The 13,345-nt window shown below is 42.3% G+C and overlaps 1 protein-coding gene across 3 annotated transcripts in view; it reads right to left on the bottom strand.

Moving 5' to 3' along the window:
* LOC130875741 (protection of telomeres protein 1-like) overlaps nucleotides 1–9,795 on the bottom strand; it is a 59,170-nt gene extending 49,375 nt beyond the window's left edge. For 2 of the 3 annotated variants that reach the window (XM_057771875.1, XM_057771878.1), the window contains exons 1-2: nucleotides 9,694–9,795; nucleotides 508–603 (exon numbers count right to left, since the gene is read on the bottom strand). The gene's annotated coding sequence lies outside the window, so the exon portion shown is untranslated. Of the gene's footprint in view, nucleotides 1–507; nucleotides 604–7,596; nucleotides 7,825–9,693 lie in introns of those variants that run through there. The other variant, XM_057771876.1, reaches the window with a different exon arrangement.
* Nucleotides 9,796–13,345: the final 3,550 nt, after the last annotated feature.

Below are 13,345 nucleotides of genomic sequence, written 5' to 3'. Positions count from 1 at the left end.
AGGGAGCAGCAGAGGACTCTGTCTGAGATTCCTTAACCTAATTAGAGACTGAAGGGTCACAGACAGAAACACCCACTTTGCCGGTTATGGTAACTTTGTTAACCAAGCTCAGACACAGCAGAGAGGAAGAGACTAACAACACAATGTCACACTCAAGCACAGAGGAGTTCTGTGGTATCTACTGCTTAGGAAAATTTTTTATTTATATTTATTATTAATATTATTTTGCTATTTTATTGGGGTAGTAAATGATTCTGAAGGGGAGAAGAGGGTATTCAAGCCTCAATGTGTCATTTTTATGGCTCATGTGCACTGCTAACATTTTTATTTCTTCCTAATCCATCTATTATCAGGAATTCTATTTGATGAGAACATTTCAAATTTCATATGTAAATTAAAAACCCAGTTCAACTAAGCAGTTTACCCAGACTTATAGAAACAGTATTCTATCCAATAACTTTGCCCATTAAAATCAAACATGTCAAGAGGGTAAAGGTGTGCACTTACATAAACAGTGAGTAGAAAATCTTCAAATGCTGTCAAAACACTGCCGTCCGTTTTTATTACCTCTGCTTGCTACTGACATGACTCCAAATCCAGACACTGCAACGGTACCCAACATGGGAAAATTAGAGTTCATCCATCAGTAAACACACATAACGCCGAGCACCACAAGTTCATGTTCACAGCATGTTTGGCAGGCACATCTACAAAGCAGAGTCTGGTTAACCTAAACTTGTTTAATGCTTACTGAATATGCGAGTCAGACCACAACCTTCCTTAAGAGCCTCCTTCACTAACAGATACAGGACAGCCACAGATGGCTGTAATGCCTGCACCATGGATGGAAAAAGCGCTAAAAACACTTCTTAGACAATTGCATTGAGACTTCCAGAATCACTGCCTCCAATTCTGTAAACGAGCAGTGTGAGTGAGTCCTGTGATGAGGCAGCAGATGACACAACAGTAGGAGAGACAGAACTGAAATGAAACTAAATCTAGAGCAGACACAGCGCCGAGACAGGGTCACCAGTACCAGTAGACACAGCGCCGAGACAGGGTCACCAGTACCCAGTAGAGTAGAGACAGCGCCGAGACAGGGTCACCAGTACCCAGTAGACACAGCGCCGAGACAGGGTCACCAGTACCCAGTAGACACAGCGCCGAGACAGGGTCACCAGTACCCAGTAGAGTAGACACAGCGCCGAGACAGGGTTATCAGTACCCAGTAGAGTAGACACAGCGCCGAGACAGGGTCACCAGTACCAGTAGACACAGCGCCGAGACAGGGTCACCAGTACCAGTAGACACAGCGCCGAGACAGGGTCACCAGTACCCAGTAGAGTAGACACAGCGCCGAGACAGGGTTATCAGTACCCAGTAGAGTAGACACAGCGCCGAGACAGGGTCACCAGTACCCAGTAGAGTAGACACAGCGCCGAGACAGGGTCACCAGTACCCAGTAGAGTAGACACAGCGCCGAGACAGGGTCACCAGTACCAGTAGAGTAGACACAGCACCGAGACAGGGTTACCAGTACCCAGTAGAGACAGCGCCGAGACAGGGTCACCAGTACCCAGTAGAGTAGACACAGCGCCGAGACAGGGTCACCAGTACCCAGTAGAGTAGACACAGCGCCGAGACAGGGTCACCAGTACCCAGTAGAGTAGACACAGCGCCGAGACAGGGTCACCAGTACCCAGTAGAGACAGCGCCGAGACAGGGTCACCAGTACCCAGTAGAGACAGCGCCGAGACAGGGTCACCAGTACCCAGTAGAGTAGAGACAGCACCGAGACAGGGTTACCAGTACCCAGTAGACACAGCACCGAGACAGGGTTACCAGTACCCAGTAGAGTAGAGACAGCACCGAGACAGGGTCATCAGTACCCAGTAGAGTAGAGACAGCACTGAGACAGGGTCACCAGTACCCAGTAGAGTAGAGACAGCACCGAGACAGGGTCACCAGTACCCAGTAGAGTAGACACAGCGCCGAGACAGGGTCACCAGTACCCAGTAGAGTAGACACAGCGCCGAGACAGGGTTACCAGTACCCAGTAGAGTAGAGACAGCACCGAGACAGGGTTATCAGTACCCAGTAGACACAGCACCGAGACAGGGTCACCAGTACCCAGTAGACACAGCACCGAGACAGGGTTACCAGTACCCAGTAGAGACAGCACCGAGACAGGGTTATCAGTACCCAGTACAGTAGACACAGCACACCGAGACAGGGTTATCAGTACCCAGTAGAGTAGAAACAGCACACCGAGACAGGGTTACCAGTACCCAGTAGAAACAGCACACCGAGACAGGGTTATCAGTACCCAGGAGGTCAGACCTAAGAATTGATCCAGGACATCGACGGAAGCACTCTGTATTTTTACACCAGAGAAAATTAGGACTCCCCTTTTGTTTTTAGCTATCAGGTCATTATCCTTTAATTTTATTTCATTGTCTTTTAATTCTTGTCTTCCATAAACTAAAATGAGGAGGCTTTTATCTGTTGCATTATATTATTAACTTTACTGATCCAATTTTAGCAACAAATTCATAAGATAGCTATAAAATTCCTGGGCTCCATCTCTTTCCACCTTTACTATGTACCATGTGGAAGTCTTCTGTGCACTGGGCCTGAGGCCCACTTCCAGTGCGCTCTATTCTACTCGCTATGGTGAGCAGTCCCTCAGTCCAGAAAGGGCTACCACCTATGTGTGGCTGCGCTGCGCCTGGGAGAGGTGCAATGCTGTGAAACGCAAAGAAAAACAACAATCTGCGGACTAGAAGAGCAGTTATCACTGGGAGCGCAGGACTACAAGAGCTATCCTTATAACATCTTTTCTTTTCTTTTTTTTTTTTTTTTTTTTTTGGTTTTTCGAGACAGGGTTTCTCTGTGGTTTTGGAGCCTGTCCTGGTACTAGCTCTTGTAGACCTCACAGAGATCCGCCTGCCTCTGCCTCCCGAGTGCTGGGATTAAAGGCGTGCGCCACCACCGCCCGGCTTATAACATCTTTTCTGGAGTAGATACTAATTACAAGTTTCTGTTTCCTTTGTAAAATCCGTATGATGCAACTTGTTCATTTTCCCATAGGCATGGTATGTCTATTTAATGAAACTTAATGGCTTGAAGAAATAGACTTAGATGGTCTGAAACACCAGTGTTTTTTCCTGTTAGACTATACTCATTTGTATTTGTTTTCTTAATTAATGAATGGCTTCTCTGAGATCTAAGTTCACAACTGCGCCTTCTAGTTACTTGCTCTGTGCCCTGCCTGAACTTTACAGTCTACTTAACAGTTGTTTACCAAACCTAACTACTAAAAATCCCAAAAGAGAGACACATTGCAATTTTCTATCAATCTTCTTACTTGATAAATAGCACAGATACATTAGATTTCCTCAGAAAATTTATTTAAATATGTCTTTATAGTTCACAAACTTGTTTTTTTATCAAGACCACACTCATATCCTGGCACAGCCATAACTGGTGGGAACGGCAAAGTGATAAAGCCAGTGTTGGGGTTCCTGCATTTCCCGGCCCGTCCTGCTCGGGCGGACAATGCTCCTGCCACAGCACCACAGTGACAGCACCAGCAGCACGGTAACGGCACAATAGATGCACACTGCTGCACAGCAGCGAGAAGCACACCAGTAACCGCTGCCTCAGGGGAGACGCCACAGTCCCGGACCCCCTCCAGAACTGCGCACCATAGGACTGCCTGTGTTCTCCGTGACTGCTGGTGGGCCGCACTGCCCTCCCCTTATCCCAGCCCTTCCCTAATAAACTCCTGTGTGGTTTTGTCCAGCTCTGCGGTTTACTTCTCATGGTCACAGAGAAACAGTAGCCAGCACGGCCGTGTGACAAAGATCCAGCAAACCCATGCCATTTTTGGTTTTGCTTTCCACAGGTTGCATGCTTGGGGGATTTTTAATATTTATACAACCTGGGAAAACTGGATTGATGGGAAATTTCTTATGAATCATTAATGCCTTCTCCCAAAAGTACTGCTGCTTAGCTTCCCCAGGGAAGTCCTGAGCATACCTCTCCTCCCACTCATCTACATGAAGGTCTTCCTTACGCCTTGGAGGTTGTGTCGCACATAAAGCAGCCAGAGTTCTCTTTATGAGGCTCTGAGATAGTCTCGAAAATCTTCTCCTGGACTTACTCAGGAACAATACAATCAGAACACGGTGCAAGTTTCTTCCTATTATACCCTCGGGCGATTACACGACATATACATCAACAAAGTTAGATTAGCTGAAGTTACCTCTGCCCTACACAGGGGCTTATCCTGGTGGGCAAAAAATGGTGTAGAAAGATGATAAAAGAATGAGGTGTCAGGACCTCCCTTTCTTAGAGTTAACTCCCACACAGCCACTGTGATGTCATATGACCACACAGCAGAAGAATGACAGGATTAAAGATACAAATGAATCCTCTAAGGATATGAAATGCAATCCTTTTATTGTGCTAAAAATTGAATAATTATAACATCAGCACTGGCCTGAGGATTTTTCTTGGGCCTACTGACAACAATAATACAGTGCTTTGGATATAGCAATCTACCTGGGCTAGTTTATAGATGTTCTTTCTGTCTAGTGTCCTTGAAGCTACAAGAGCTGCCTAGAAGTTGGGCTATGTGATTGATGAGGGAAAATGACTGTAAAAGATAATTCTGTCCAAAGATAAATATGGTATATGGATATTAGACATTAACTAAATGATAACCATGCCACAATCCATCCCCAACTCTACCCATAAGATCTCGCAGGGAGATCCTTGTGTCCCCTAGTCCCTTCCTCAATACCCAATCTCCTGGGGAGGGCGAGAATCAGACGGGAGGACTACGGGGGATGAGAGGATAAAGAAAACAGGTAACGTGCTCTGTCATGGTTTGTTAATGATAACTAAACGTAGATATGTAAAAGGAAGTTAAACATGTGCCCAGGGACAGAAATGATGGGATCTGTTTTGGAACAACATGAAGTTATCCCCGATTACAGTACTGAATTTTGTACAAATAAGGATGTACTCTGACTGCCAATTAGTAAGGCTGCGAGATTTCCCCAATATCCGTGGCCTGGCTCAGCTTTCCCTCACCTACTCCTTGCATCCTTTCTGGAACCGGTAAACCACCAAGGTCAGCTCCCAGCAATATCCTGTACTATTTCTTATAATTATTTATTTCATTGACCTCTCCAACATGACATAAACTCCAGGAAGCAATCATTAAGTCTGACTCACCACTGCACGCGCAGTCTATTCCACTGCTGGTTGTAACAGCTGGAGCTCACAGTCTGCCTCCCGTCTAAGCCAATCACAAGCTTTATAGTTATCTTTTTTTAAGATTTATATATGGTGTTCTGCCTGCATGTATGCCTGCAGGTCAGAAGAGGGCTCCAGATCTCATTACAGATGGTTGTGAGCCATCATGTGGTTGTTAGGAATTCAACTCAGGACCTCTAGAAGAGCAGTCAGTGCTCTTAACCTCTGAGCCATCTCTCCAGCCTCCAATTAAAGGCTTTACATGAGATGGGTTGGTAGCATCTAAACTTCCAAAGGAGTCCTCCCAGCTTGTCAGGATTACTTGAGCAATAATAGAGAATTCTCTCTACATGAAGACACCTATGTAAAAAGTTACATATTGAAGCCAAACTTTTAACAAAGTTACTAAGGTGATTAGTTCACGCCAATTAAACTACAAACAGATAGGGCAGTTAGCTACTGCCACAGCCTGGATTATGAGTTGAAAGGTGAAGGGGTCTAGCAAGCCCAAGCATGGCAAACATGTCACCTGCGGGTTTTACCTTTTACCCTTCTCTCCCATTCCTCTGCCTGGCTAAACCATTAGATTACAATCCTAAAGCTAGCCACCAAGGTCCATTCCATTATTTGACCACTTCCTCCTCTTGAGGCTGACTACCAACATCCAGCTATTAAAGCATTTAAATCCAGCAATCAAAAGCCCCTCATTTGGCTATCCGAATTAACATGCCCAATCAAAACAAAGCAACAACATCCTAACGCGGGGTTTCTCCTCTTCCCTGTGTGAACTGCCATTTGCCTACAGCCTATCTCCTCTCTACTCAGAGGAAGTCTTTTGCTCCTCAGATCAAATATTCCTTCCCTCTCTCACTTGCCCCTTTTCTCTTCTCCCTAATCCTCTATCCCCTATCTTTGTCTCTTATTACCTGACCTTTGTCCCTCTATGGCAAATAAACCTCCTTTGTGTTGAAATCTTCGTCTTAGGGTATCTTGTGCCAACTTCCAGGTTCTTTCAATAGGAATCTCACCTATTATTGAAACGAAAGGAGGCTTAGGGAGACACTACAACAAGCTGTTAGCAAAGGAAAAGCTGCTTTGCTTTCTGCAGATACTGTCTCCACTATGAGTCACCCATATGTGTATGTCCTTGTGAAACACACATCTAAAACGTTATCTGTTTCGAGAGGACAAGTTAAACGCTAAGTCAGTATACCCAGTTCAAGTAAATATTAAGTCACCTGAGAAAAAACTGAGGACCTAAAAATACATATGGTTCATAATAACTTGATTTCTTAATCCTTACTTAAGATGCAAAAAGAGTGAAGTTAATCAGTTTCTCCAAGCTTTGTTTCATTTAACAGTATATCTTACAAAATCAAAGAAAATTTGCTTTTAGGAAGCCATGGTAATTGAAAAAGGAAGGAAACCCCAAATGTGAAATGAAAACCTCATCAACTAGGACATGCCAAGTCAACAACTAAGAAACAAGTACAATTTATCTCTGCTCCAGCCTGTCAACTTAAAAATAGTTATCTAGTCAAAAGTACAGACAGAGTGATCCATCACAATACTTTTCATAGTTCCTTCTCACTCCCGCTCACATGAAAACCTCTCTCTCACACCGTGGATTCTTTGTCAACATCCACATGGGTATCTGTTTCATTTATTGGAAAAAGTTTAAAAGTCGATGCTCAACAATACTCTTCCACATTACATTCCAGACTTAACACAATTAACAGAAACTGATAAGACAGAAATGATGAGAACCTTATTCCTTTCTAGTCTCCGTAAGCCAGTTGTGGTGGTGTACACCTTTAATCCCAGGCAGAGGAGGCAGATCCCAGGCATGTTCCAAGACACCCAGAGCTATACAGGCAGACAGTATTTTTTTTTAAAAAGTAAAACAAAACAAAACACACAAAAAAGTTATCATAGACTACACATAGACTATGTAAATAATGCACAATTGAGAAGAAATAATAACAACAAACAGTTCGACAATCTGCAAAATTTCAAAACTTTCCTTGACCCATTAAGGAGGTTCAGGATAATAAAACTACCATAGAGTAAAGGAAAGATATTCTTCAACGAGACGTGCTTCATCTAAAGCAAAAGGCAGACACTGCCTAGTACCTGAGAGAAAATTTATGGAGCACTTTTAATGGATTTTGGGGGCCAAGAAATGGCTTTAGAAAAATACAGGACATGCTGGAGCTGCTAAGCACGGGGATCAGTCATGCAGAACAAATGTGGGGAATAGGGAAACAAGCCTGTGCATTTGGTGAAAATCCAGTGTGGCTGGAAAAGAGATAGAAACAAAACCAAACCCACCTTCTACTCCTCTTTGGAAAGGGACAGAGGAGCAAAGCCCAAGACGACAGTTAGAGGCAGGCCAAGACGGTCCCATGCCAAAGTCCTCATGAACATATCCAGACTTGAACTCAGGGCTTAAATGTGAATCTCCTCTCATCTTGCCCAGAACAGACGGGAGTTACAGACAGTTACGCTTCCCGAACTCACTGACTCTGTAGTCTGATTGACCTCCAAGACCTTTAACTCTTGATTTTTATCTCAAGTCTGAAAAACATGTTTAAATGTCACCTCTAACACTTATGAGCTATCTGACCTCAGGAAAATGACTTAACCCTTCTGAAATACAGTATCTCCAGATGTAGAGATAAGGTATAAAGCACCAACATCATAAAGCTTTGTGATAGTCACTCAATACCTAAGATGTCACCAGGCATAGAGAAAGCAATAACTGCTAAGCTTTGTTGTTACTGGCATTAGATTGCTATTCTTTTCTACCCACCTACGCCCGTTGTCCCTTTTACCACCAACGAAAATCAGTGATCACCTCTTCCCTGCACAACTGCCACTGCCCAATTGGGTTTTCTTCCACGGCACTGGCTATTCCATATCTACACCATAAACTCTTTGTGTGGGAGACAGAGTGGTTTAAACTCAAAGTGAGTCATGTCTTTCTCCTGCTCATATTGCTGTGAGACTCCCATATCGCTACTGTAGCATCCAAATTTCTCAGCACACACGATTGTTCTCATCATCCCAAAAAAGTAAAATACAGTTACCCCGAAGTCCAGCTCATCTCTCATAATCTAACCATCAAAACAAAAATTCTCTAATGTTCATATCTTAAAGTGCTACTGTTTCTTATTAAAATCACTTTTAGGTAATTAATTAATATCACCTTTAGTATGGTGACTAGATTATCTTTGTACCTCAGAAACATAGTCTAGTATATCACAAACAATAATTGTTTGCTAAGTCAAAGTTGGAAAATCATGAATAAGCATTGAAATATCAAAATCAGTTGTAGTGGCAAAAATAAAAACCTACTTTAAGCGCTCTCATAAAGATATTAAATATAAAGTATGTGCATAGTTTTTAGGAGGAAAATGCAATCTGAGTTAACTTACACGGATATACATCTTGCTATACTCACTTCCCTGCTACACAGATCTAAAACCAAGTTTCTGCAATTTATTCAGTGGCTGAACTTCCGCAATCCCTTAGAATTCCTTTATTAGTTGAAGTGGCAAAAATCCTGCTTCATAATGATGTCCAAATAAAATTAAACAGAAATAGAAAATTCAAGCTGATAATAGCTGCTGAGGACACAAAGAGAAACATTTTATCCAAAGTATAGTTCATAATTTTCCTTAAATATCTTTGACATAATTTTGGTTTTGCTTTCTTTAATACGTTAATTTCAGTGTTTGGGTGGAGGTAACAAAAGAACATACAACTTTACAAGTTTACTGCAATTATAAACACATAGCACATGTCTAAGGGGCTGAACGGGAATTAACAACTCTTCACTTAGCTTTTGTATTAAAAGTACTCCTAAAACCTAGTTTTAAGGTCTGTAGCCCGGCACAATGGTTCACGCCTTTAATTCTAGCATTAAGAGTCAAAAGCAGGTGGATCTCTGTGAGTTCGAGGCGAGCATGGTCAGCATAGACGATTTCAGGACAGCAAAAGATACATAAACACTCACTCAAAACAACAACAGAAATCTGTGAAAAGTCTCACTAACTTCACCACGGTACGGTATTTTAAAATATACAGACAATGGGCGGAGCTAGTTTGGTTTCTGTTATGTAATACCTTGGCAAATTCTAAAATGTTGTGCATGCATCTTGTACCAAAAGCTTCTCCTCGAACTCGTAAATAACCCAGAGAATCTTTCTTCTGAAACCTCTGTCAGAGCCACCCACCAACATCACTAACATACGTGAGGGCGCACTTCCCAAACCAGTCGGCCCCTGGACGGGTACCTGGAGCCACTCGCCCCGCCCCCCACGCTGTGCACAGCGGGTTAACGCTGCCAGCAACACTTAACGCATTTTCTGCACAGTATCCCAAAGGTGAAACTAAACAACCCGGTTACATCACCCAGGGCCCTACCAGCCGCGAGACCAGCATTCGCTGGCCAACAGGACATCCGGAAACCTGGCAACTGTTGCAACGCACACAGCCGTGACTTCCGAGTGCGCCCGAACACGCGCGTGCGCACTGCACTAGCGCGCTCTCCCGGAGTCGCCGCGCTGACAGGACTAGGGGGCGGGGCCTCGGCCGAGCGCCTCCCTGGTCAGCACCGCGACGCCCCACGCGCGCCAGCTTTCCTCCAAGCCTTCAGTGGATCCTCTGAGCACACGGGAGAAACATCGTAAGAATCAGCGAGGGGGGTTCTTGCTTTTAAAGAGATCCACAGCGGAGCACCGGGCTGAGCTCCCAAAGTCCGTTATCAAAGAGTGGGATGAGTGAGAATACAAGCAAAGAGATCAAGACCATGATGGGGACACCCACTGAAAGCTGACCTGAGCTAAGGGAAGCCACCAACTCCAGCCTGACAGCGAAGGAACCATTAGAGGACCAAACTAGTCCCTCACAGTTGTATGTCTGGGGCAGACTGTGGGGCCACTGACAGTGAGACCAGGATTTATCCCTACCGCTTGTACTGACTTTTTGGAAACACATTCTCTTTGGAGGGATACCTTGCTCAGCCTACATATAGTGGGAAGGGCCTTGGTCCTGCCTCACAGCAATGTGCTAGACTTTGTTGACTCCCCCATGGGATGGGATGTGGATGGGTGTGGGGAAGAAGTGGAGGGAATGGGAGGAGGGGAGGGAGTGGGAATTGGGATTGGTAAGTAAAATGAGAAAAGATTTAAAAAAAAGTGCTCTAAATCCTGAAGCCAATAGCAACCCTATTCCTAACCAGAGTCCAGATTCTGTATGGTTGACTGAAGCCCTTCTAAGTTAAGAACCCAAAGGCACTTTATGCAAGAATGTAAATATACAAAAATAACAATGTTATTAAGTATTATTATCCCAATTTAGGGCTATTTATGCTATTTTCAGGTAAGTTGAAGAACACAACAGAAAGGATTTTGTTGGCATGAATATTTTTCTTTTTTGACTGTATTTTTGGGTGACCAAAAGATCATCATAATTTTAGAAACTTTATAGTGAATAAAGTTTTGGATTATAGAAAACTGAACAAAAGTGTGTATACTTCACAGGTTTATCGTAACTATTTGGAATAATTGGGAACCATCTATCAGTTTCCAAGGTATTTTTAACACAATAACATTTTTGTATCATTGTCAAAACGTTCCCTTATTAATTTAAATGGAACCTAAAATGTATTCATTATGTTCACCCATTTTTTCTAGAAAAGGGAAGAATATTGAAATCATCTTAATGAAAATGTAGGTCCTTTGCTCATTGCTTTCAGTTGCACACAGCAATAGCTACACTGTCTAATGGCAAATGTTACTTTCTTCCTGACAGTGTATCCATCCAAGACTGCACTGGCGAGAAAGACGAGATTGTGTGCATTGATTGGAGAGTGAAATTTATCTTTCGTGTTTTTTAATAAATTAAAAAATCAAAACCAAACAAATAAAAACCAAAACATTTCAATTACATTTTATCAAATAATACATTTTATCATATTTTCTCCTCCACAAACTAACCCTATTCTCCCCACATATTTATGCATCCAATTTCTTGGTTTTTCTTCTTTCTCCTAAAAAATTTAGCAAATCATAAAGTGAAAATTGTAACAAACAAAAACCCAGTAAGACAAAAGAGTGCTCCAAAGAGAACAAAACAACAAATCCCCCGAGCCACACACACACACACACACACACACACACACACACACAGAGAGAGAGAGAGAGAGAAAGAGAGAGAGAGAGAGAGAGAGAGAGAGAGAGAGAGAGAGAGAGAGAGAGAGAGAGAGAACATGCCAAAATGGAAGGGACAAGGCTCACAAGGTCTCACACCTGCACACCCATCTAGAGGAAAACTGGTAAATCTAGGGATGGAAAAGTTTTGACCACAAGGGAAGGGAACACAGATTGGCTGCCTAGTGCCAAAAAATGATCCCTGACAACATACATACATGTAATACAGTTTATATTTAGAAATGTATATGTATACACAAACATGTATATACACGCATTAACAGTTAATGAAATAAGATGCCATGTGTATTTTAGGAGTGCAAGGATGGGTATAAGGGGGTTTGGGAGACAGGAAAGGTAATGGAGAAACAATTATATTACAATCCCAAAAATAAACAAAATAACAGTTAATAACAACAAAATAATTAACAAAATTTGAGAAAAAAATGACACTGACCTTCAACAACTGATTTCAGAATTTGTGTGTGTGTGTAAGGGAGAGAGAGAGAGAGAGAGAGAGAGAGAGAGAGAGAGAGAGAGAGGTGTATAATGTTAAGCTCAAAAAATTTAGTAGCTCCTATTTGATAAAAATCAATACAAAGACCCTTCAGCTAGAGTGAATTATGTGTTCGCAGACCCCCTGACCTTGTTGAAAAGGTGTTATGGATGACATGATTTTCACTATGGATTCTCTCAGTGTTGTCCAGTTCTCAATGAAATGGTGTTTTCACATAGAACGCAAGGTCCATTACTTTAGGCACAATCTGAACCTCATTTTCCTTTTCATAAACTGTGTCCTTCTTAGTATGTTAGCTAATATTCCTAACATCCCTTTGAATTAAAGCTGATTCAAATTCCAGCACTGATGTGAGGGTCATTCACAATATGTAATGTTGTTGCTATGCTCCACATTTTGCTAACATTCACTCTTAATGTTAATCTTAATTTAATCTTTTCAAAACAGTTCCTTTTATTGCATCAGTAGTCTATGATATTCCAAATTCCCAACTGAGGCAATTTACCACCTTGCTGATGTCTTGGTTTCTGTTGCTGTAAGAAAATACCATGATCAAAAGCAGCATATGATAAAATGGTTTATTTACTTATATACCTCGGGCCAACTTCACTGATAGAAGACAAGGAATGACCATGGATGCGGAAATTCAATCAGAGTGCATTTAAGAATGATGCGTACTGGTTTCACCTCCGTGATAGCCACAGTTCTCTCATTCTTATAACTCTCAGAACAACTTCCCAAGTGTTGGCTCTGTCCACAGCAGTAAGGTCATCTCATATCAATCATTAATTAAGAACATGCAACACACATGTCTACAGGTCAAAACAATGGTAGCCATTCCTCAATTCCCTGTTCTCAATGTGTCTAGGTTTGTGCAGAACTGACAAAGATCAAGCAGCGTAACAGAACATCACCATCAGCAAGACTGGAAATGCTAATAATTTCCTTCGCAATACACAATCATCTCAAGAAGAAAGAGGCACTTAGATTGGAACTATTTTCACCATAACTTAGTAATTAATAGTCCCATGTTGAAAGCACTAACTTTGTATATTACTTAAGATTTTTGTATAGCTTAGTAGTACTCTTGTTTAGACAAAGGATAAAGATATACTGTATATGATCTAAAAACTTAAAACTATTTAAATTTCAATAAAGCAATTTATACCTGTACTTTACAAGAGAATTTGAATCTGGTCTTATCAAAATAATGTAACACTTTAGGACAAAGATACACCCTAGCAACCCTTCACTAGAGACCAAAATGGAGAAGACCTCCACAGCCACCATGACCTTCTATGGTAGACAGGAAGGAAGGTAACCCAGACCCTGCAGAACACCAGCATGC

Source organism: Chionomys nivalis, chromosome 6 (assembly GCF_950005125.1).
Source record: "Chionomys nivalis chromosome 6, mChiNiv1.1, whole genome shotgun sequence".
Classification (NCBI taxonomy): Eukaryota; Metazoa; Chordata; class Mammalia; order Rodentia; family Cricetidae; genus Chionomys; species Chionomys nivalis.
Note: the sequence above shows the minus strand (reverse complement) of the source record. Positions and strands in the feature narration are given on the sequence as shown.